The following is a 23,133-nucleotide window of genomic DNA, read 5'->3' on the forward strand; positions in this document are numbered from 1 at the left end:
TTCCTTGGGCAGCGATACACAGTAATACTTACCAAGTTTCTAAACATTTGCCAAGTAAAACATTCACTCTTACAAAGTTTTTTTTTTTAAATATTTTATTGGTTTTTTACAGAGAGGAAGGGAGAGGGATAGAGAGTTAGAAACATCGGTGAGAGAGAAACATCAATCAGCTGCCTCCTGCACACTCCCTACTGGGGAGTGCCCTTGTCCGGAATCGAACCTGGGACCCTTCAGTCCGCAGGCCGACGCTCTATCCACTGAGCCAAACCGGTTAGGGCCACTCTTACAAAGTTTTTAACATGCTCACTTAATTACACTTAGGAAGGCAACTTTGTACGGGAAATGTCATTTTCTAAAATAAAATGTATGTATAATACAAATGTAGAATACATCACACAGATGACTGCTTGGCTCGGATTTATTTTTCATACATACAATAACTATATAGAATAAGTTTGAGATCACTTTTCAAACAACTGATGTGTGAATGGATGTCCAGAGAGGTCTTGGGTCTTGGGCAGAGTCACCATGAAGTAGGTGCTGTCTGTGGAAATGGAATCCAGGGTTCTGGAGTCAAAAACCTCTGAGAAGGTACATCTGGGAGGATAAAAGGAACCAGCACAGTGGTCACAGGTTCCCGGATGTCACCTCTCCAGGCCACTGCATCCTCGATTATCTGTGTGTCCCTCGGTCTCTGTGTCCCTCGGTCTATGTGTCCCTCAGTCTGTGTGTCCCTCAGCCTGTATGTCCCTCGGTCACAGACACCGGGTGAGTCTGCTCCCATCATCTCAGTGTGGGGGACTCTGGGAGCAGCGACACAACGCAGTAGAGGAGAGCACGTGCAGGACCCTCCTCTGTCCATTCCCCGCCTCCTTCAGGCCTCGCTTTCCCCTGCTTGTCCAGGCCTCGCCCCCCGCCCCCCAGAGCCTCGCCCCAACGTGGTGGCTTGGGAGACCCTGCAAGGACCGCGCTAGAATGGCCTCGTCGTGTTGTGTCAGGATCTTGCCAGCTGAGAGACACTCATACATTTTATTTTTATCTTATAGACACATTCCTTGGAAAAACATCAGCGGAGCTGAATGCTCTGCTCATCATGGTGCCTTTCTTTAGGGGTATGCTGCTTTTTCACACCCTCCAAAGCTTTTCCTTCTTTGTACGTTTTTCTTGTTTATGTTTTGGTTAATTCTTACCAGAGGATATGTTTTTACAGACAGAGGGAGGGGGGAGGGAGGGAGGGGATAGAGAAGAAACAAAAACGCAAACATGAATATGCAAGAGACACATGGATCTTTGGCTCCCACAAGAGCCCAGACTGGGGCAGGCAATGAAGCCTGCATCCCAGGTATGTGCTCTGGACCAGGGATCCCACCAGCGACCCTTCCCTGGGCACCCGAAGGTCTAACCAGTGAACAACACTGGCCAGGCCTATTCCTTCTGCTTAGCAGATGAGAGCAAATGTCACTCTTTCTTCTGGCAGAAGGCGGCCAATCTATGATGATCACTCATCATTGATCTTTCTCTCTTCCTTTCTGAACTAGTAGAAATGTATATTTCTAAAAAAAACCACTGTGGCCCTGGCCAGTGTGCCTCAGTGGGGAGAGTGTCAACCTATGTATTGAAGGGCCCCTGGTTCGATTCCCGGTCAGGGCACATGCCCCGGTTGCGGGCTGGATCCGCAGTAGGGAGGGGGTGATACAGGAGGCAGCTGATCCATGATTCTCTCTCATCATTGATGTTTCCATCTCTATCCCTTTCCCTTCATCTCTGAAATCAATAAAAATATATTTAAAAAAAAAACATACTGGGTTTCAACACAAAAGTTTAAATTGAAATTTTTTCGCGCTACTAACATGTTCCCATGATACCCTGCATCTGGAGGTGCCATCAACAATGACAGCCTCCCTGGTACTGATTGCATCAATAATGGCAGCCTACAGGGGAAGGACTGCCTCAGTAATGCCCGCCTCTAGGCTACATTGATCATTGCAGCCTCCAGAGTACTAGCTGCCTCAGTAATGTCCTACAGAAGCCGCTGAGTCTAGTGGTAATAACACGTTCTTGCGATACCCTTGCGCCTCGCTGTACGGACTGGCTGCTGCAATCATAGCGGCCGCCGGGTTACTGGCTGCCTCAGGAAAGGAGACCTGTCCTGTACTGGCTGCCTTGGTAACGGCGGCCGCCCCAGGACTGACTGCTCCAATCATGGCAGCCTCTAGGTTACGGACTGAATTACTGAACGCACAGCTTCCCCAAGTCAGTGCAGCAGCCAAGGCCTCCCTCTGCAGGGCTGGGACAGGAAGGGGTGCAAAAGCCAGACCCGTGACTTCAGTCCATCCGGGGAAGGAATAATTGCACCCTGGACAGCCTCGATGATTTTGTAGGGTTTTCTGTAGGTTTTGTTTGTTTGTGGTTTTTTGGGTAGACTTTTCCATCAAATTCACGGGATATTAGCTAACATTTCAGAACCACGGACAGAAGCATAAGGTGTTATTCTTTGAATGGCCACAAGAGGGACCCAGAGGATCGTTTTCGCAAAGGAATTGGCTGACAGCTTCCTTTAAGGCAGTGGTTCTCAACCTTCCTAATGCCGCGACCCTTTAGTACAGTTCCTCATGTTGTGCTGCCCCCCAACCATAAAATTATTTTCGTTGCTACTTCATCACTGTAATGTCGCTACTGTTATGAATCGTCATGTAAATGTGTGATATGCAGGATGTATTTTCATTGTGACAAACTGAACATAATTAAAGCATAGTGATTCATCACAAAAACAATATGTAATTATATATGTGTTTTTTCGATGGTCTTAAGCTACCCCTGTGAAAGGGTCGTTCGACCCTCAAAGGGGTCGCAACCCACAGGTTGAGAATCGCTGGTCTAGTGGGAATCCCTGTTTCCCAGAAGGCAACTCCCCGCCTACCGCCTGGTCCTCTCGCTAAGGAAGCGAACACACGCTCCTGGAAGACAGTCCGGGACCTAAATACCGTCGGGTGGAACACAGACTGGGTCAGGAGGCAGGAAGGATGTGTCACCCCAAAACCTGCCCGGGCGGGGGGCTCCGGGCTCCTGGGGTCCCTCCGCGAAACCACAGGAATCCGAGCCCTGGACACCGCCCAGCCGCGCCCAGCTGAAAGCTTCTTGACGGACACTCACAGGACCCTGGGTAGCCAATCACCACCAGGGGTTGAGGGCGGAAGGAGGGTTCTTTCGACAAGATTCTGCCCTTGACTGGCAGGAAGGCTGCACCCTGCTCCCCGCCCTTTCCGCGTTTCTGACCGCCCATTGGCAGGCAGGGCCCTGTGACCGCATCACTGATTGGCGGCTGCCTCTGACGCTCTGGGTGCGGGAAGCTCCCCCTCCTCCCGCCTCACACCACCTGAGTGCAGGAGCGCGCAGTAGGGAGCGCGTGGGTTTGAGGGGACCTCGGCCAGGTGCGCAGCGCGGCAGGGAAACGGACAGGAAAACGGGTGCCTCGCGTGGGAACCCCTTTGCCGCCGGCCTTCAACCCCCAGCCGAAGACCCGGGGTGTCCTCCCGAGATGCTCCCACTCTGTCAGCCTCCAGGCACCCCAAGTCCGCTAACCTGGAGGACCCCCGGGCTCCGCGCCCAGAGGAACGCTCAATCCCCCAAAGCTCAGACCCAGCACACCCCGAGCCCGGGCTCCCTAACCACGGCACCCCAGAAAGACCAAATCCCCACCAACGAGACCCGAAACCCTGAAGCCTGTCCTTGAGACCCGAAATCTCTGTGCAGGAGCCCAAATCCTCTCACCCGAGCTCCCCAAGGTTCCTGGCCAGAAAGACCTGGATCCTGTCCCGCGGGCCCGTCTCCTCAGCCCATGAGGTCTCTGCCCCTTGAGGCGTCTCCTCCCGCGTGCATTGCTCCGGGATCGCGGGTGCCATTCCCGAACCCGGTTCCTCCCGGCACAGCCCCCCCAACGTCAGGGCGCCTCCACCTCCACCCCCAGGGCCCTCAACCCCCCCCCCCCACCGCGCCCCTCACACCCCCCACCGCGCCCCTCAGTCCCCGCCCCCGTCCGCGCCCCTCAGACCCCCCTAAAGCAACCCTCAGGCCCCCCCACAGCGCCCCTCACACCCCCCCACCGCGGACCTCCCCGACCGCACCCCTCAGACCCCCCCACCGCGCACCTCAAACCCCTCACCGCCCCCTCAGCCCCCCCCACCTTGCCACTCAGACTCCTGACCCCTCCCCTCACACCCCCCACCACGCCCCTCACACCCCCCACTGCGCCCCCAGTCCTCCCGGACCAAGCCCCTCAGACCCCCCCACCACGCCCCTCAGTCCCCCCCGGACCGCGCCCCTCAGACTCCTGACCGCGCCCCTCAGACCACCCCACCGCGCCCCTCAGACTCCCCCCCGCGCCCCCAGTCCCCCGACCGCGCCCCTCAGTCGCCCCCTGAGACCGCCCCAGCCGCCCAGGGAAGGAGGCGCCCCCTGGTGGGTCTCAATGGCCGCGGCCCTGGCCACCTGGTCCAGGTCCTGGTCTGTCCTGCGGCGGGAGCGGGTTCTTCAGCGCCTCCTCCTCACACAGGCACTGTGGCCTGCGGCTGGGACTGGGCTGGCGGCACCATGAACCCCAACAGGGACCCGCAGGAGCGCCCGGAGGAGGAGGCGGGGAGAGCGGGGCACAGGCCCAAGGTGAGGGGGTCCACGGGGGTGGAGGTGGGGACGGAGGTGGGGACGGGGTGGAGGCGGGGCGCCCCACCTCGTGCCGTGCCGGGGCGGACGGACTGACGGAAGGTCTCTCCTCCAGCCCAGGGCCGCCTGAAGGGACGTGTCCTTCTACTTCTCCAGGGAGGAGTAGGCGCAGATGGGCGCCTGGGAGCCAGCCCGGCACCGGAACGTGAAGAGCAACCAGGAGGCAATGCTCAGCATCGGTGACCGGGAGGGGGTGGCGGGGCCGCGGGGGGTTGGGGGGCTCCGTCCAGGGCCCCGGCTGTGCCCCGCCCGGCGCTGGCTCTGCTGTTCGTCCCTCAGCTCTTCGCCCTCAGGACAGACTCTTTCTTTCTCTCCTTCCAGGTCTCAGGGCCCCTCGACCCGCCTTCATGAGTCACCGCGGGAGGACGGCCAGGCCCGGGGCGGAGAACTCTGAGGACTCGGATGACGACTGGACCCCGAGGCCGCGAGGTGCGGGCGGAGGGCGCGCAGGTGCCTGACCCCGACCAGGTGTTGGTCGGGCGGGCTCTCAGGAGTTACCGGGGAGGAGCAAGAGGCAGAGCAGTTACACACCAGGGGCTGTTCACATAAACCCTTTTTATGAATCATTTATTTTACGGAGAGAGAGAGAGAGAGAGAGAGAGAGAGAGAGAGAGAGAGAGAGAGAATCCTCCATTGCTGCCTCCTGCCAGCCCCCCACCTTACGGTTCATAGGTCGAGGCTCAACCAGTGAGCCACACTGGCCAGGGTCATAGAACCTCTTTCAATGTGTAACAATAATTACATACAGATTTAGTGTTGACACTATCACAGAGGTTCCCCCATTTCTCCCCCTTTTCTCACCTTCACCCAGACCCACCCCCCAAATCTACAATAATAAAACCATAATATGCAAATCCAGGGAGGACCAGCTGAAGGACTGGCCAGATAATCAGGCTATGACACCCACTGGCGTCAGGCCAGCCAAGGCCTGTGAAACGCAATTGGTCTGGCCCCCACCATCCCCCATGATGCCCTGCAGAGAAAGGCCCAGGCCACTAGCCACTGGGTGATTAATGGGGGCTCCCTGGCATCCCAAAGAGGGAGGCCCAGGCCACCAATGCACAGCTGGGGCTGCTGAACCGGACCTCCCTCTGCAGGCGATGGATGGCAAGGCTCCCAGACTGTCAGAGGCACAGAGGGCACAGGCCGGGCTGAAGAATCCCCCGCCCCCCGATGCCATTCCCGGTACATAAATTTATAAATTCCGTGCAATGGTGCTCTAGTATATATATACTAGGGGCCCGGTGCACGAAATTGGTGCACTGTGTGTGTGTTTGTGTGTGGGTAGGAGTGTCCCTCAGCCCAACCTGCCCCCTCTCACATACTGGGAGCCCTCAGGTGTTGATCCCCGTCACCCTCCAATCGCAGGATCAGCCCCTTGCCCAGGCCTGACGCCTCTGACAGAGGCGTAGACCCCCATCACCCTCCGATCGCCTGATTGGCACGTTGCCCAGGCCTGACGCCTCCACCAGAGGTGTCAGGCTTGGACAGGGGACCCCCATCTCCCCCCATCACTGGCCCTGACCCCCGCCCAGGCCTGAGGCCTCTGGCCCAGAAATCATGCCTGGGCAGGGGACCCCCATCTCCCTCTGATCGTTTGCTCCACTCCCCGCCCAAGCCTGACACCTCTGACCCAGGCTTCAGGCCTGGGCAAGGGGACCATCATATCCCCCCAATCCCCGGCTCCGCCCCCCACCCAGGCCTGATGCCTCGGCCAGAGGAGTTGACCCTCATCACCCTCCGATCACCAATCACCGGATCGGCCCCTTGACCAGGCCTGAGGCCTCCGGCAGAGGTGTCAGGCCTGGGTAGGGGACCCCCAGCTCCCTGCCTTGCAGGCTCCACCCCTGCCCAGGCCTAACGCCTCTGGCCTAGGCGTCCGGCCTGGGGAAGCGGGGACCCGCAGCGGCAGCGGCCCCGTGACCCTGGGCTCTGCTTTAGGCCCAGGCAAGGGACCCCTAGATCCCGGGACTGCCAGCTTCAACAGTGTCCGGCTCCCATCGCTGGCTCCACCCCTGCTTCCTGCTATCACTGGCCAGGGTGGAAAAGGCGCCTGGTTCTCTGATCATGGCTGGGGGGCAGGGCAAAGGCGGCCCCAGGACAGCCTTTGCCCTGCCCCCGAGCTCTTAGCTCCCCCCTGGGTTTCCGATCACTGTCAGTGGCAGGGGGGCTTCTTCCTGCTTTCCCTTTCGCCTCCCTGCATTGTGCCTACATATGCAAATTAACCGCCATCTTGTTGGCAGTTAACTGCTAATGTTCGTTGGCAGTTAATTTGCATATAGCCCTGATTAGCCAATGAAAAGGCTATCGTCGTACGCCAATTACCATTTTTCTCTTTTATTATATAGGACTAGAGGCCCGGTGCACAAAAATTTGTGCACTCGGGGAGCGGGGGGAGGTCCCTCAGCCCGGCCTGTGCCCTCTCACAGTCTGGGACCCATTGGGAGATAATGACCTGCTGGCTTAGGCCTGCTCCCGGGTGGCAGACGGCAGTCCCAATCCCTAGGTGCAGCCCCTGGTTGGGCTCAGAGCAGGGCTGATTGGGGAGTTGGGGTGCCGCCCCCTGTCATGCACAGAGCAGGGCGATCGGGAGGTTGCGATGCCACCCTCAGTCACGCTCAGGGTAGGGCCGATTGGGGGGTTGGGGCACCGCCCCCTGTCACACTCAAGGCAGGGTCGATGGGAAGGTTGCGGCACCACCCCCTGTCACACACAGAGCAGGGCCAATCAGGGGTTGGGGCACTGCCCCCTGTCACTCACAGAGCAGGGCCTATCAGGGGGGTTGGGGCTCTGTACCCTGTCACTCCCAGAGCAGGGCCCATCAGGGGTTTGGGGTGCGGCCCTCTATCACCCACAGAGCAGGGCTGATCAGGGTGTTGGGGCGCCGCCACTCTCACACTCAGGGCAGGGCCGATGGAGAGGTTATGGCTCTACCCCGTCACAGACAGAGCAGGGCCCGTGTGGCGGCTGGGGGGTTGTGGCCCCGGCCCCTGTCACACACAGAGCCGCAGGGCGATCAGGGGGTTTGGGCGCTGCCCCCGTCACACTGATCCCGGTGGCGGGAGGCCTCTCGGCTCCGCTGATCCCGGTGCTGGGAGGCATATTACCCTTTTACTATATAGGATAGAGGCCTGGTGCATGGGTGGGGCTGGCTTGTTTGCCCTGAAGGGTGTCCTGGATCAGGGTGGGGGTCCCCACTGGTGCCTGTCCAGTCTGGGTGAGGGGCTGAGGGCTGTTTTCAGGCTGGGGGTGACTGAAGCTCCCCACCACTCCTTTTTTTCTTTTTTTTCTCTATTCTGGGCCAGCTTTAGCTCTGAGGTTTGGCTCCAGCTCTTAGGCCTCCACTGCTGAAAGTAGGTTTCTGGCCTTTGCTTACAATTCTGTGATCCTGCTGGCTGAAGCCCAGGACTAAAGCAGGTTTCTGGGGTTTTGTATAGCTTCTATATTTGTTACTTAGTTGCTTAGAGTTGCAGGTCAGAGGCCTGCAGCGGCAGGCGGGGAACGTTGGAGTCCTCTGTCACTGAAGCAAGCAAGACTCATGTTAGTTTCAAGCTGCCTGGTTGCCAGCCGCCATCTTGGCTGGCAGTTAATTTGCATATTGCCCTGATTAGCCAATGGGAAGGGTAGTGGTCGTATGCCAATTACCATGTTTCTCTTTTATTAGATAGGATATATATATATATATATATATATATATATATATATATATATATATATTTTTTTTTTTTTTTTTTTAAGCTGTTCTCTCTCTGGGAGCACACACACCCCTCACCCTTTACCCTCGACTCCCCCCCCACTAGGTGTGCATCTCCTAAACTAAGAGACCCAGGAGACTTGCACCAGGGAGGATGGGCAGTGGCAGGTCATTCAGGCTAACCCCCTAACCTGGCTCCAAGACCCCTTTGCTATGACTTTCCAATGAGCCAAAGCAGCCCGCCTAGGCTGAATTCTTTCCTTTAACCTTTCTAGAGCAACACAGCAGCCCAGCCTAGGCTCTCTCCTGCAGCTGCTTCTATCCTAAGTCCTTCCTTGTTTCACTGTCCCCAGCTTTAATAAACATTCTTTCAAAATAAAAATAAATAAATAGCCATGTCTCGGTGCCTCAGTTGGTTGGAGAATCCTCCCATACACCAAAAATTTTTGGGTTCCACCCCCCGTCAGGGTGTGTATGGGCTACAAGCGATCGATGTTTCTCTCTCACATCTATGTTTCCCTCTCTTTCTTTCTCTTCCTCTCTCTCTAAAATCAATAAACATATATTCTCATGTGAGGATTAAAAAATAATAGTAGAGGGCGATAAATGGTGATGGAAAAAAATAAAATAAAGGATGGAAACCAAGACGGCGGCATAGGTTAACGCACGAGATTGCTGCCTCAAACAACCAATTCAAGGGTACACCTAAAAGAAAGAATGGACATCATCCAGAACCACAGGAAGGCTGGCTGAGTGGAAATTCTACAACTAGGAGGAAAGAGAATATCATACCCAGACTCAGAGGAGGCGCAGTGCTGAAGTGAAATACTAAGGTTCGGAGTGCGTTCGGAGTGGGCTGACGGCGGAGGGCGCGATTGTTGTTTTCAATGGGGAGGGAGTTTCAGACTCTGAGCTCCATATCCGGGCGAGTCTCTAGGGACCCAGATTCAAACAGGAGAAGCGGGACTGTCTGGCTTCGGTCGGAACTCGAAGGCAGCTTTCTCTCCGAGGTTTGCAGCAGTTGCTGGGACTCTGTGAGGCAGAGCCCCTAGGGACGGAACTGAGAGCAGCCATAACTGTTCGCTCCGGCCCGCCCTGTAGATCCCCGGGGACCCGCCCCGCCCAAGCCCTGCGCAGAGCCATTTGCCGCATAGCCTCAGGCAAAAGCTAGGTTAGCACCGCCCTAGAGATCCAGCACAGAAGCTCTCCCACTGCAGACACAGCTGACTCTCATAGCCAGTTAGCCTGGAGGTCAAATCACCCCCTGTATTGCCAACCGACAACAATCAAGGCTTAACTACAACAAGACTGCGCACAAAGACCACTAGGGGGTGCACCAAGAAAAGATAAAAAAATGCGGAGACAAAGAAACAGGATGCAAATGTCAGAAATGGAAGATATAGAGCTCAAAACCACACTTTTAAGGTCTCTCAAGAACTGTCTAGAAGCTGCCGATAAACTGAGTAAGGCCCTCGAAAAGACTGGTGAGACCGCCGATAAATGTAGTGAGATTCTCAAGAAATCTGAGATTGTCGATATTGTGATAAAGAACCAATAGAAATTAAGCATACACTGACTGAAATAAAGAATATTGTACAGACACCCCACAGCAGACCAGAGGAGCGCAAGAATCAAGTCAAAGATTCGAAATGCGAAGACGCAAAAAACACACAACTGGAAAAGCAAAATGAAAAAAGAATCTGAAAATATGAAGATAGTGTAAGGAGCCTCTGGGACAGCTTCAAGCGTACCAACATCAGAATTATAGGGGTGCCAGAAGATGAGAGAGAGCAAGATATTGAAAACCTATTTGAAGAAATAATGACAGAAATCTTCCCCCACCTGGTGAAAGAAATAGACTTACAGGTCCAGGAAGCACAGAGAACCCAAACAAAAGGAATCCAAAGAGAGCCACACCAAGACACATCATAATTAAAATGCCAAGAGCAAAAGACAAAGAGAAAATCCTAAAAGCAGCAAGAGAAAGAAACTCAGTTACCTACAAGGGAATACCCATACGGCTGTCAGCTGATTTCTCAACAGAAACTTTGCAGGCCAGAAGGGAATGGCAAGAAATATTCAAAGTGATGAATACCAAGAACCTACAACCAAGATTACTTTATCCAGCAAAGCTATCATTCAGAACTGAAGGTCAGATAAAGAGCTTCACAGATAAGGAAAAGCTAAAAGAGTTAATCACCACCAAACCAGTATTATATGAAATGCTGAAAGGTATCCTTTAAGAAGAGGAAGAAGAAGAAAAAAGGTAAAGATACAAATTATGAACAACAAACATGCATCTATCAACAAGTGAATCTAAGAATCAAGTGAACAAATAATCTGGTGATCACAATATAATCAGGGACATAGAAAGGGAATGGACTGACTATTCTTGGGGGGAATGGGGTGTGGGAGATGCTGGAAGAGACTGGACAAAAAACGTGCACCTATGGATGAGGACAGTGGGTGGGGAGTGAGGGCGGAGGGTGGGGTGGGAACTGGGAAGAGTGGAGTTATGGGGGGAAAAAAGAGGAACAAATGTAATAACCTAATTCACCTAGTACTTACAAACTGATAAGAAACAGATCAACAAAAAATTAAAATAAAATAAAATAAAATTAAGAATAATACTATAATTATATAGATATAGAACATTAACAAACAAGTATACAAAAATATAAAAGTGAGTAAAAAATAACTAATTCAGAAGAGTTGTCATCACATAGAAGGAGGAAGGTCTGACGGGTGAGCAGTGCTCTAAGACCTGCATGGGGACATATGGGAAAATTATAACTCATGGAGGTTAGGGGGTTGGGTTGTGGGCCAGGGTAGGAAGTAGTTCACTGTTGTATCAGGTTCCATGTCAGCCATGGCATCATCTGCCAGGTTTCATGAAAGTCTGGTTGGTAGGGTCTGTAGTTCCATGGGTCTGAGGTTGGAACATAGCTGAAGTCACGAGGTTATCTCTAAGTTGCCCGAAACTCTGTTTCTGTGGTGACTAGCCCTGAGTCTTTGTTCCTAAGACCGTGTGATGCTGATCAGAATCTAGTGATTAGGAAAGGTGGCACAGTCCACATGTGCAAAGGAGGAAGGATAAGAAAGAAAGGAGGCAAGGTGGTCCTGGTGCCATTGGACTGGACAAGGCCAGTGTGAAGACAGAAGGCAGAGAGGAGAAAGGGCCAGGTTGCAGAGTAGAGATTCTTTGCAGTTACGTGACTGTCATTATATTTGTGTCATGAAAGGCCAATTTTTTTTATTTTTTGCTATTTAGGGCAATTTTATTTTTTAAATCCTCACCCAAGGATATTCATTGAATTTAGAGGGAGGAAAGGAGAGAGACAGAAAGGGAGACAGAAACATCAATGTGAGAGAGGAACATTTATCCGTTGCCTTCCGTGTACACCAAAATACAGATCAAACCTGAAACCTTGTGGTGTACAAGACAATACTCCAACCAACTGAGCCGCCCAGCCAGGGCTAGGCCAATTTAAATATATATATATTGAACAGAGGATGAAGTACAGATGGGCTTTTGTCTATTTTTAAACATTTTAAGAAAATTAGCTGATGCTCCTAATAAAAGCATAAGCCTAATGAAACATCAAAAAACATTTTCCAATCATCCTTGGTCTGTCCTTAGATCACTCTCTGATTCAGAATTCTGAAAAAATAAGAATCTCCAGATTTTGAAATAATTATCAACCAAAAATGATTTCTCACCCAGCAGGCGTGGCTCAGAGATTGAGCAACGACCTATGAACCAAGAAGTCGCAGTTCGATTCCCAGTCAGGGGACATGCCCAGGTTGTGCGCTCGATCCCTGCTGTGGGGTGTTCAGGAGACAGCTAATCCATGATTCTCTATCATCATTGATGTTTCTCTCTCACTCCCTCGCCCTCTCCCTTCCTCTCTGAACTTATATGTATTATTGATTTCTCACCATCTTTTAGCTAAACCTTCTTGGGTGGCCTTCAGTGTGGAACAGAATAAACATCAGAAGGTGAGTATTTCCCAAATCCTGTTGAAAAGAAATTCTTCCTCCTGGATGCAAATGCAGGGAAGAGGAGAAAAAATCAGAGTGCAGCCTAGAAACTGCCACCTTTCTTTCCTGACCTCTTCAACAAAATGCCCAATATCATATCAGTCGTTAATAACATCAGCTACAATAGTAGCTGCCACGGGTTTTATCTTCACAATGCTTCAGACTCTAAGAATTCTACGTGAATAAACTCATTTAAACCTTACCACAACCCTATGAGGTAGGTACTATAACTATCACCATTTCTGATGAGGAAACTGAGGTTTCAGACATATACAAGTGTTTGATTATATGTCTGAGATCACAGTATTGGTGGGCATGCACTCTAATCCAGAGCTTCATCTCTAAACCACTTATAAGCTCATTAAAATTTCCATAGCTTTATGCAGTTTCCACTGTCTTATCCATACATGATTACATCTTTCACTGACTGATGATTCCAAACAGTATGCTGCCGTGAGAGATGCACTAAGACTTCCGACTCGCGGAAGCTTACTGACATATAGGCAGTTTGCACGGTGCATGGTCCCCCATGAAGAAGGACATAGGAACCCCAGCATCAGAGCCTCCTGGTCAAATAAAAGAAAGCATCTCTCAACTCTGGGGAGCTTCAGGTTTGACAATTGAGAAACAATAAATAAAGTGACTAAAGAGCTTAATAGAGATGACACACTATTCAATAGAAGCTCATCCATCTGGAACTGGTTTTGAATGCTCATTCCAGTTAGAAGCATGGCTTCTTTCTCTGAGCTCTAATTAGGCCAGTGTCATCTTGTTTGAATCATTTGCTAAACCTGCCTACGTCTGCATTGTGAGCTCTTTGGTTCACACCAGATTTTTCTCTTCCAGAAGTCCCAGGCCCAGCTCAGGGTCCCTGAGGGCCCCTGAATGTTGGCTGAAAGAGTGCTTTAAAATTTACAAATTAAACTAGAATAGGGTAAAAAAATAATGAAGATAATTTACATGTGATTTCAAATACAGAGACGACTGAGAGGTACATTGATAGCAGGACTGTAATTTGACATTCACACTGTATCAAAGAGCTCACAGAACACTTTGGTGAACACCGCTATATGTCATGTTCATTATAACATTAAGAATTAGCATGTTATAGGTCAGGAAAAATGAAGAGAACTAGCTAGTAGCACAACCTTATTCAAACAGAATTGGTGGGAACCAACTACTCTAATTACAAATATTCTTTCCGTGATATAGTAATTTGCACATCCTATATAATATGCTAAGTGTCCAGTCGCCCGTTCAACCAATCAAAGCATAATATGATGATGACATGCTAATGCCACTAACTGCTCGCTATGATGTGCACTGACCACCAAGGGGCAGACAGTCAACCGGTAGACCAGTTGCTATGACGTGCACTGATCACCAGGAGGAAGACGCTCTGACCTATAGGTTAGCTTGCTGCTGGGGTCCAGCTGATCAGGACTGAGCGAGATGGCCGGACACACCCTGGAGTCCTCCTGCGGTTCCTCCCCAGCTGGCCAACCTCCCGCGTCCCTCCCCAGCCCCGATCGTGCCCCAGTGGGGTCCCTCAGCCTAGCCTGTGCCCTCTCGCAATCCAGGACCTCTCGGGGAATGTCGGAGCGCCAGTTTTGGCCTGATCCCACAGGCCAGGATGAGGGACCCCGCTGGTGCATGAATTCGTGCACTGGGTCTCTAGTTTTAGCATAATTTTCCTTATTTTCATGATAGGTTTCTGCCAGCCATTTCTTTTTAAAAATATATGTTTTTATTGATTTTAGAGAGAAAGAGGAAGGGAGAGGGAGAGAAGCATCAGTGAGAGAGAAAAACATGGATCGGTTGCCTCCTACACAGACCCCCACCTGGGATCTAACCCATAACCAGGACATGTACCATGACCGGGAATGGAACCGGCAACCCTTCAGTTCAACCAACTGAGCTACACCAGCCAGGGCTCTGCCAACTATTTTTCTTTCTTTCTTTTTTATTCTTAATCCTCACCCAAGGATATTTTCTCATTGATTTTTAGGGAGAATAGAAGAGAGAGGGAGAGACGGAGAGAAATATCAATGTGAGAGACACATTTATTGGTTGCCTCCTGCAAAAGTCCAGACCAGGGCATGGGCCAGGGAGGAGGATCCTGCAACCAAGTCACTGGCCCTTGATCGGAATAGAACTAAGGACCCTTCAATCCGCAGGCTGACACTCTATCAACTGAGCTACACTGGTTAGGGCCCAACTATGACTTATTTTCTTACCAGTATCTTTCACTCTCACTGTTCTATAAAAAAAAAGATCCTTAAGGCATGGGTTCTAGTCTTCAATTCACAACCCACATTGGCCATTTCTTTTTCCTCTAATATTCATACTTCCCAGGTATTTCAGAGTTGTTGAGGTGTTCATTGAAGTCATGTATGTGAAAATATATCATAAATCCTACATAATTAAATAATTGCATGTTATCTTTTAATATGGGACTTCCACATTGAAGGCAAAGTCCAGGACGTCATTAAGTAATGAGTCTACTTTGAAGGAATTGTCAGGAACAGCAAATTTGTTGACCACAAGTGGCTCAGAGCAGACTCAGAAACCAGTGCCCCCTCCTGGAGAAGCAAGTCCCTCTGGACAGCACCCTAGATCAAAATTGGGTAAGTTACATAATTTGGAGATTTCAGTTCCACTAATTCTTCTAGAAAGGCTAATCAGTGTAGCCTAGGTATGTGGGGTGGACTTTGCATAGGCCTGGATTTGAAACTGGAGTTAGCACTGAAGCTTTGAGCTAATCTTACCAACTCTCTGAGCTCCTGAATGCTAATGTGTAAAGTGAACATAAGGAAACATGGGTCACATATAGATTGATAGCATTAAATTAAATCTTAAACAATTGACACATGCAAGTTGTCCAATAAATCCATCTGTGATAATAGCAACCATATTCTCTTGGTGTTGTGTGCACAGGTCTTTACTCAGTGCCTAACGCATAATGTTCCCTCAATACGTACTTTATGAATGACCAAAGCTTGGGAGGTTGAACCTCATAATGGGATCATCTAGAAACTAAAATTGAATCAGCCAACAATAGTCAGTGTGGAGTGCTAGACTTTTAGTTAATGGAGGAAAATACCACATACTATAATAGAACAGGCGAACATTTGATGGTAGGACATTGTGTGTTTTCTGATAAGATAGGGACTAATGTTCCAGGCCTCATCCCCTCAGTCACCTGCCCTTCTCCCATGTAGACCTCAGGAGAAAGGAGATCGAAGTGAAGATGTATAGCCTACGAGAGAGGAAGTGTTGTGTCTACCAAGAGGTCAGCGAGCCCCAGGACGATGACTACCTATGTAAGCTCACCCTCACCAAGGAGCATGTTATGTCTTGATGCAAGAATTTCACTTGGTCTTTGGGTGCCCAAATCATTCCCTTCCTCTCGTGACCGGGAGTACAGGATTGAGGCTCACTGATGTGAGCTCTTTCCGAAGCTCTTCATGTCCAGGAACATGCACTGCACCCTCCCTCTTCCCTGTTGCTCTTGCCTCCAGATTGTGAGAAGTGTCAGAACTTCTTCATTGACAGCTGTGCTGTGCATGGGCCTCCTACGTTTGTAAAAGACAGTGCCGTGGACAAGGGGCATGCCAACCGCTCAGCCCTCACTCTGCCCCCTGGGTTGAGAATCGGACCATCAGGCATCCCTGAGGCTGGGCTTGGAGTGTGGAATGAGCAATGTGATCTGCCCGAGGGCCTGCACTTTGGCCCTTATGAGGGTCAGATCACAGAAGATGAAGCCACAGCCAACAGCGGCTACTCCTGGCTGGTGAGAAGTTTACCTCTTCCCTGTCCTCTGGCTTCCCCGTCCCTCCTGTGGCTTGGGGGGCCCCCACCTTCTACATGCTAGGACATGGATGGGGACCATAAGGTTAGTTAGCTCTGTGTACTGGGCGGACTTTGCATGAACATGGAGCTCCTCTCTAAGGATCAGAGGGTAAATGGGAGCAAAGTGGTACAGACTCCTCCCTTGGGGGCTCCTGCTTAGTGGACAAATCGACTCCGACGTGTAGATGATGAGTAAGAAAAATATCCTGTGATCACCATTGGCAGTTGAATCACCATGCAGGCTGAAAGAGATTTGATGACAGTAGAATAAAGTAATTCTTCTATTATATACACACAACCACACACACACACACACACACACACACACACACACACACAACACGGCCTTTAACTTCTTTTCCTGAAATGCAGATCACCAAAGGGAGAAACTGCTATGAGTATGTGGATGGAAAGGATACATCTCAGGCCAACTGGATGAGGTAAGGTCACTAGGCTTCTGGGTGCCAGAGAGGATACTCATGCCTCACAACCCACATGTCTGTCCTTCCCATCATGCCTCCCTAATGGTCTCCCTCAGTTCTCTGTTCCCCTTTTTTCTCCATACAGTGATCTTTAACATCTAGAGACATTTAGGAAAAAAGGAGGTAAAAGTATAGCATATGTCCTCAAAATAGAAGTCTCTGGTTTGGGCACTGACTGGGAAAACCTTGAGGACCCTGTATTACTCTGTGATTTATCTAATGGACATTAGTTAAACACCTACTATGTTCCAGTTTAGAGGAAGGAATCCATTACTTACACAGATTACACAATCCATGACCCTAGGGAGGACTTACTGCAGACGGACATGAAACATTTTATTTCATAAACATTTAACTCTAATTTTCCTATTTTTCAAGAAGTGCCCAGTGCCCAGATAGCCTTGAACCAAGGATAGTCTAAACCTGTGAGGGCAGCACATCATCCCAGACTCAGTTCTAACTACAACTGGCTGTTGGAGCCTGCAGAGTAATAGTGCTCATGGCCCTTTCCTGAGGGGCTCTCTTGTGTCAGGGGAGACAGATTATGAATAAACTACTATTGTTCTGTGTTATTTTTCTAAGACAGAGAGACCTCCACGTTTCTGTGGGAACCTGGGGGAGGCAACTGAATGATGCCTTCAATAAAGTGTGGGGAGACTCGACAAAGGCCTCTGAAGAGAAGGTAGACTTGGACTGAGTGTTGAATGATGTGAGTCCTAGATCAAGCCCCGAGTTCTGTGGTGTAACACAGAACCTGACTTACAGCTTAGAGAAGCTAGAGGTCACCAGGTTTGATGGGGAAGTCTGCAATGAGGCTTTGGAAATGGCATTAGGCAGGATGAGCACTGTGAGTAGGACTTAGAGACAGGAATTCACATGACATTGTGACAGAGGCTTGGACATTGAACAGAAGTTTCCCCAGGAGCATGGGTGTGGGTGCCATCAGTGCTGAGGGCCTTAAGCGTCAGTGAGGAGCTGGGCACGAATATGACAGGTAGTGGAAACTCATCGCCTGTGGTTTTCTTTCCTTTCATCTGCCTCAATGCCAGGTATGTGAACTGCGCCCGGGATGACCAAGAACAGAACCTGGTGGCCTTTCAATATCACAGGCAGATTTTCTACCGAACCTGCTGGGTCGTGAGGACGGGCTGTGAGCTGCTGGTCTGGCTTGGAGAAGAGTATGGCCAAAAGCTGGGCATCAAGTGGGGCAGCAAGTGGAAGACAGAGCTTGTGGCCGGGAGAGGTGGGCACCACTCTTCTTCAACATGGAAAGAAAGAATTCTTAGAAGTTTTCATGCTCCAACTCTCAAGTAGAGTAAACTCCACTCTAGAGTCAGCAAAGCTTCAAATCAGATGCTTCAGAAATGAATGGCTCATCACATAGGTTTTTGATTCTTAGGAAAAATTTTAATATTTTTATTTTTGTACTAATTTTTAAAAATATGCTTCTATTGGTTTTAGAGACAGAGATGAAGGGAGAGGGAGAGAAATATCAATCTGCTGCCTCCTGCATTATCCCTACTGGGGATCAAGTCCACCACCCAGACATGTGCCCTGACCAGGAATCAAACTGGCTACCTCCGGGTGAACGGGACAATGCTCAACGAACTGAGCCACACTGGCCAGGGGCTATTTTTGTTCCATTTTAAAAAATACTTCATGCACAAAATACACAGCATCATATAGTGCTGACAGGGTTAGAGGCAAAAAAAAAAAAAAAAAGGTTTCAGGCACTTAACCAGCTCTCTCATCAAGGTGGTTGTTTGTGGGTTGTTGTTTTGTTTTTTTGTTTTTTAACACTTTAGCTGTTTCTTCTTCATTTACTGCATATTTCTAAATGAAATGTGTGTGTTAACATGCATTCATTCATTATTTTGTGACTTGTCATGTGAATTCCTACGCGGTGCCACGCAGGGTTCTGGGAGCTGGAAATACAGATCAACATGATGATCAGAATCACTGCTCCTGAGCAGCTGGCTGGTGAAGGAGGGAAGCCCTGGCAGACATATGTGCATGTGCTTAATATTACATAGTGGTTAGCGCTTTGGAGAAAACGGGCCCAGGACAAGTGCCTAGGGATCAGTGTGAGGGGAAGGTGGGTGTGTGTGATTGCAAAGGTCAAGGGAAGGCTTTCTCAGGAGACAACAGTTACAACAGTTGTGTCACAAGGTCCCAGTCAGAGGAAGTGGCTGGTGCAGGGAAGGAAAGAGGTGGGGTGTTGAGCTGACTGAGGGCTACTCCCGTCTCAGTCTCAGTACAGAGTGTAAGAACAGAGGTTGGACAGATGCCTAGGAGCCTGGAAATACAGTGCCTATGATCCAAGCTGAGATACTGGGGACTTTCTTGAGTGAGACGGGACAATGGAGCAGTTTTCAGCTGCAGAGTGGCATGTTCTAAAACTATGCTTTGTTAAATTTTTTGGAAAATAAACTTCAGTGGGGATCCCCTCCGAGATTATTTCAACTCCAAGTGAGAGAGGAAGGCGGACTGGCTGGAGATTGATGGGAGTCAGGAGTGTAAGAAGCAGGTTGGGGAAATATTTTTGTTGTTGTTGTTAATCCTCACCCAAGAATATTTTTCCACTGATTATTTTTTGAGAGAGAGTAGAAGGGGGAGAGACAGAGAGAGAAACATCAATAGCTTGTCTCCCACGGGCACCCCAACCAGGGCTGGGGCTTGAGCTTGCAACCAAGGGACGTGCCCTTGACTAGAATCGAACCCAGGAGCCTGGAGTCCCCAAGGTGACGTTCTATCTACTGAGCCAAACTGGCTAGGGCATGGTTGGGGAGATATTTTGAAACAGGACATTGTAGTGTATTTGAAATAGGCTAACACTGAAAGAAATCAAGTAGGAATACTGTGTGAGGAAAGACATATTTCCATTTTATGATTTGTGGAAAACTGAGAGAGAAGCAATTGCTACTTGGGGCCTATTGTCCCTCTATTTTTAAATATTTTTAGTGATTTGAGAGAGAGAGAGAGGAAGGGAAATGAAGAGAGAGATAGAAATATCACCATGGATCAGCTGCCTCCTGCTGGGATAGAGCACAAAACCTGGGCATGTGCCCTGACCAGGAATCAAACTGGTGACGACCTGGTTCATGGGTTGATGCTCAACCAGTGAGATACCTGGCCAGGCCTGTGGTTTTTCTCTTTAACATGACTTAGAAGATACATGTATATGGAAATGTCACGATAGTCAAACCCATATAAGGAGTCAAATGGCTTCTGATGGTCCTTGATCTGTAAGACCTTTTTTCTTTTCAATCCTCACCCAAGGATATTTTTCCATTGATTTTTATAGAGAGTGAAAGAGAGAGGGAAAGACAGAGAGAAATATCAATGTGATAGGAACACATCGATTTGTTGCCTCCTGCACAATCCCTGAGCAGGTCCCGGGCCGGGGAGAAACCTGCAACCAAGGCACATGCCCTTGATGGGAATCAAACCCACGACCTTTCTGTCCATAGGCTGAGGCCCTATCCACTGATCCACACTGTCCAGGGCTGTAGAAAAGACTTTGATATGGGGTCTCTGGATTTCTGAAGAAGAGTAGTGCAGACAAAGAAAAAGAAAAGTAGACTGTGAAGGAACACTTTGTGGGAGGCAGAACTTGCACTGTCAACCCAGTTAGAATGATTCCGGAGACAGGTCTTACCAGGAGACAGAGCGTAAGGCACAGGCAGCCTTGCCCACACATGCCCTGACCAAAACTTTCTCCTTCAGCAGAACCAAAGCCAGAGATCCACCCATGTCCCTCCTGCTCTGTGGCCTTCTCCAGTCAGACATTCCTCAGCCAACATGTGAAACGCAATCACCCCTCTGAGATTCTGCCAGCAGCACCTGCAGGAAAACACCTCCAGTCAGAGGAACCCGGCCCAGAGCGTCAGAATCAACGGCAGAAGCAACAACCTGGTCCACATGGCTGGAATGACAAAGCTGAAGGTCAAGAGGTCAAAGGAACTTCCAAACCTTTGCTTAAAAGGATCAGGCACAGGGGAACTTCAAGGGACTCTTTCAAGCCTCCCAACAGACAAACAGGGAGCTCCAGTGAGCGTGAGAGAATAATGGAGGAAGAGCCCAGCACAGGCCAGGACGTGAATCCAAAGAACACAGGCAAATTATCTGTGGGAGTAAGAATGTCAAAAATTGTAACAATCAAGCATGGAGGGTGTGGGCAAGGCTTCAATGATAAGTCACATATCGACACACACCAGAGGACACACTCAGGGGAGAAGCCATATGTGTGCAGGGAGTGTGGGAGAGGCTTTAGAGATAAGTCAACTCTAATCACACACCAGAGGACACACTCAGGGGAGAAGCCCTATGTGTGTAGGGAGTGTGGGCGAGGCTTTACAGATAAGTCAAGTCTCATCAAACACCAGAGGACACACTCAGGGGAGAAGCCATATGTGTGCAGGGAGTGTGGGAGAGGATTTAGAGATAAGTCAGGTCTCATCAAACACCAGAGAACACACTCAGGGGAGAAGCCCTATGTGTGTAGGGAGTGTGGGAGAGGCTTTACACGGAAGTCATCTCTCATCACACACCAGAGGACACACTCAGGGGAGAAGCCCTATGTGTGCAGGGAGTGTGGGAGAGGCTTCAGAGATAAGTCAGTTTTCATCAAACACCAGAGGCCACACTCAGGGGAGAAGCCCTATGTGTGCAGGGAGTGTGGGAGAGGCTTTAGAGATAAGTCAGTTCTCATCAAACACCAGAGAACACACTCAGGGGAGAAGCCCTATGTCTGCACGGAGTGTGGGCGAGGCTTTACACAGAAGTCCAATCTCATCAGACACCAGACGAAAAACTCAGGGAAGAAGCCTGGTGTTTGCAGGGAGGATGCATCATGAGCCCTAAATTGCACCTCAGCAGCCACAGGGCAAGTGTAGGCACCACATACCTCATACCCCAGCTCTGAGGAGGCTTTAAAGGAAGCCTGCTGGCCCTTTTCCCTCCCCAAGAGTGTATTTAGTACAGAAGTAACTGGTCAAAGAAATCCTCCGCTTTCAAAAGGAGAGGCAATAGACAAACAGTTCCTTAAGTGCTATGGGGATGTCAACACCAATGTCCCTCATGGTGTTTTTGGCCTCGTTTTAATAAAGTTTGTGTCCAGACAAACCTGAAGCCTACGTGCCTGATCCCCCTCATCACTGAAAGCAGAGTTCTAGGAGGGTCTCAAAGAACCCTCAGCCACAGATCTGAACCCGGGAAGGCGGAATCTGGCGTCAGTCCAGTGAGGTTCCCGCCAGGGAGAGGAATTGAGACACACTCACCAGGAACATGAATAGGACCACACCAACCCCTTGGCTTCTCCTGGCTCCTCCCCCGATTCCTTAGACCTCTGTAGCCTCAGAGGTGAAAGCCAGAGAGGGTGTGTGCAGGTGTGTGTGTGCATGTGTGTGTAAATGTGTGTGCGTGCGTGTGTGTGTGTGTGTGTGTGTGTGTGTGTGTGTTTATGTGTGCCCGTGTGCCTGTTCAAACACATGTGCTGCCTCAGTCTGGGCACTGGTCGCCCTCTTCTTGCTGCATCTGTAGCATTGCCATCTCGCCTGGGGCTTAGCATGTGGGCGCCAGGTCTGTCCACAAGGGTTTGAGTCTCAGCTCTGCCCTCACAACTGTGTGTCCTAAGGCAAGAACCCCAAAGTCTCTGTGCCTCTTTCCAAGCTATAAAGCAGGAGGGTGACCCAGGCTCTGGAGTGTCATTCAGAGTGGGGTCAGCACCGGTGCCTCTGGCTCAGGGTGGTTAAAACACGCATCTCTCGGTGAACAGCATCTGCCAGGCCTTGAGGTGGACAAGGGAGGCAGAGGGAGTGGGGCCCAGGAGCCAGTTTAGAGCTCAAGCAGCTCCACTGTTCTGCGTGGACTCGGCTGCCTGAGCAGGAGGCGTGGGATCAGGCATGCTCCTCCCCCGGCCACCCCCTCCCACTAAGCCTGGGCAGGTGGCACTGAGAGTGACCAGGACAAAGGCCCTCACCACCCTGCTGAGAGCTGCTGGGTGCACCTCACTTCACAGTGTGTGCGACGCCCACCTCGCAGCAGCTCCTGGTGCCTGGCCTTGTACCTGCGTCTGCGGGTCTCACCCTCCCCTGACCCGTCTGAAATCCTTAACTGCACGTTTCTTATGGGGAGACTGATGGGCCATGGACCCGCGTGAGCAGAGCAGGCAGGCAGTGTCGGTCATTCCTGGCCACTGGTTCACAGGTAATGTCCACTGAGGCCAGGAGGACCAACCCTCATGGGCCCATGGGTGGGAGTCCAGCTAGGCTCCAGGGAACAGGTAAGCATCACCCTGAGGAGGCGTTGGGACCCAGCAACCAGAGGCCCCGCTTTTCTTACAAC

The 23,133-nt window shown here is 50.5% G+C and overlaps 1 pseudogene; it reads left to right on the top strand.

Annotated features, from left to right (window-relative positions):
- The first annotated feature begins 4,590 nt into the window (after positions 1–4,590).
- Positions 4,591–23,133, top strand: part of LOC132225607 (histone-lysine N-methyltransferase PRDM7-like) — a 63,824-nt pseudogene continuing 45,281 nt past the window's right edge.

The sequence above is a fragment of the Myotis daubentonii genome, chromosome Y (assembly GCF_963259705.1).
Source record: "Myotis daubentonii chromosome Y, mMyoDau2.1, whole genome shotgun sequence".
In the NCBI taxonomy this organism is placed as follows: Eukaryota; Metazoa; Chordata; class Mammalia; order Chiroptera; family Vespertilionidae; genus Myotis; species Myotis daubentonii.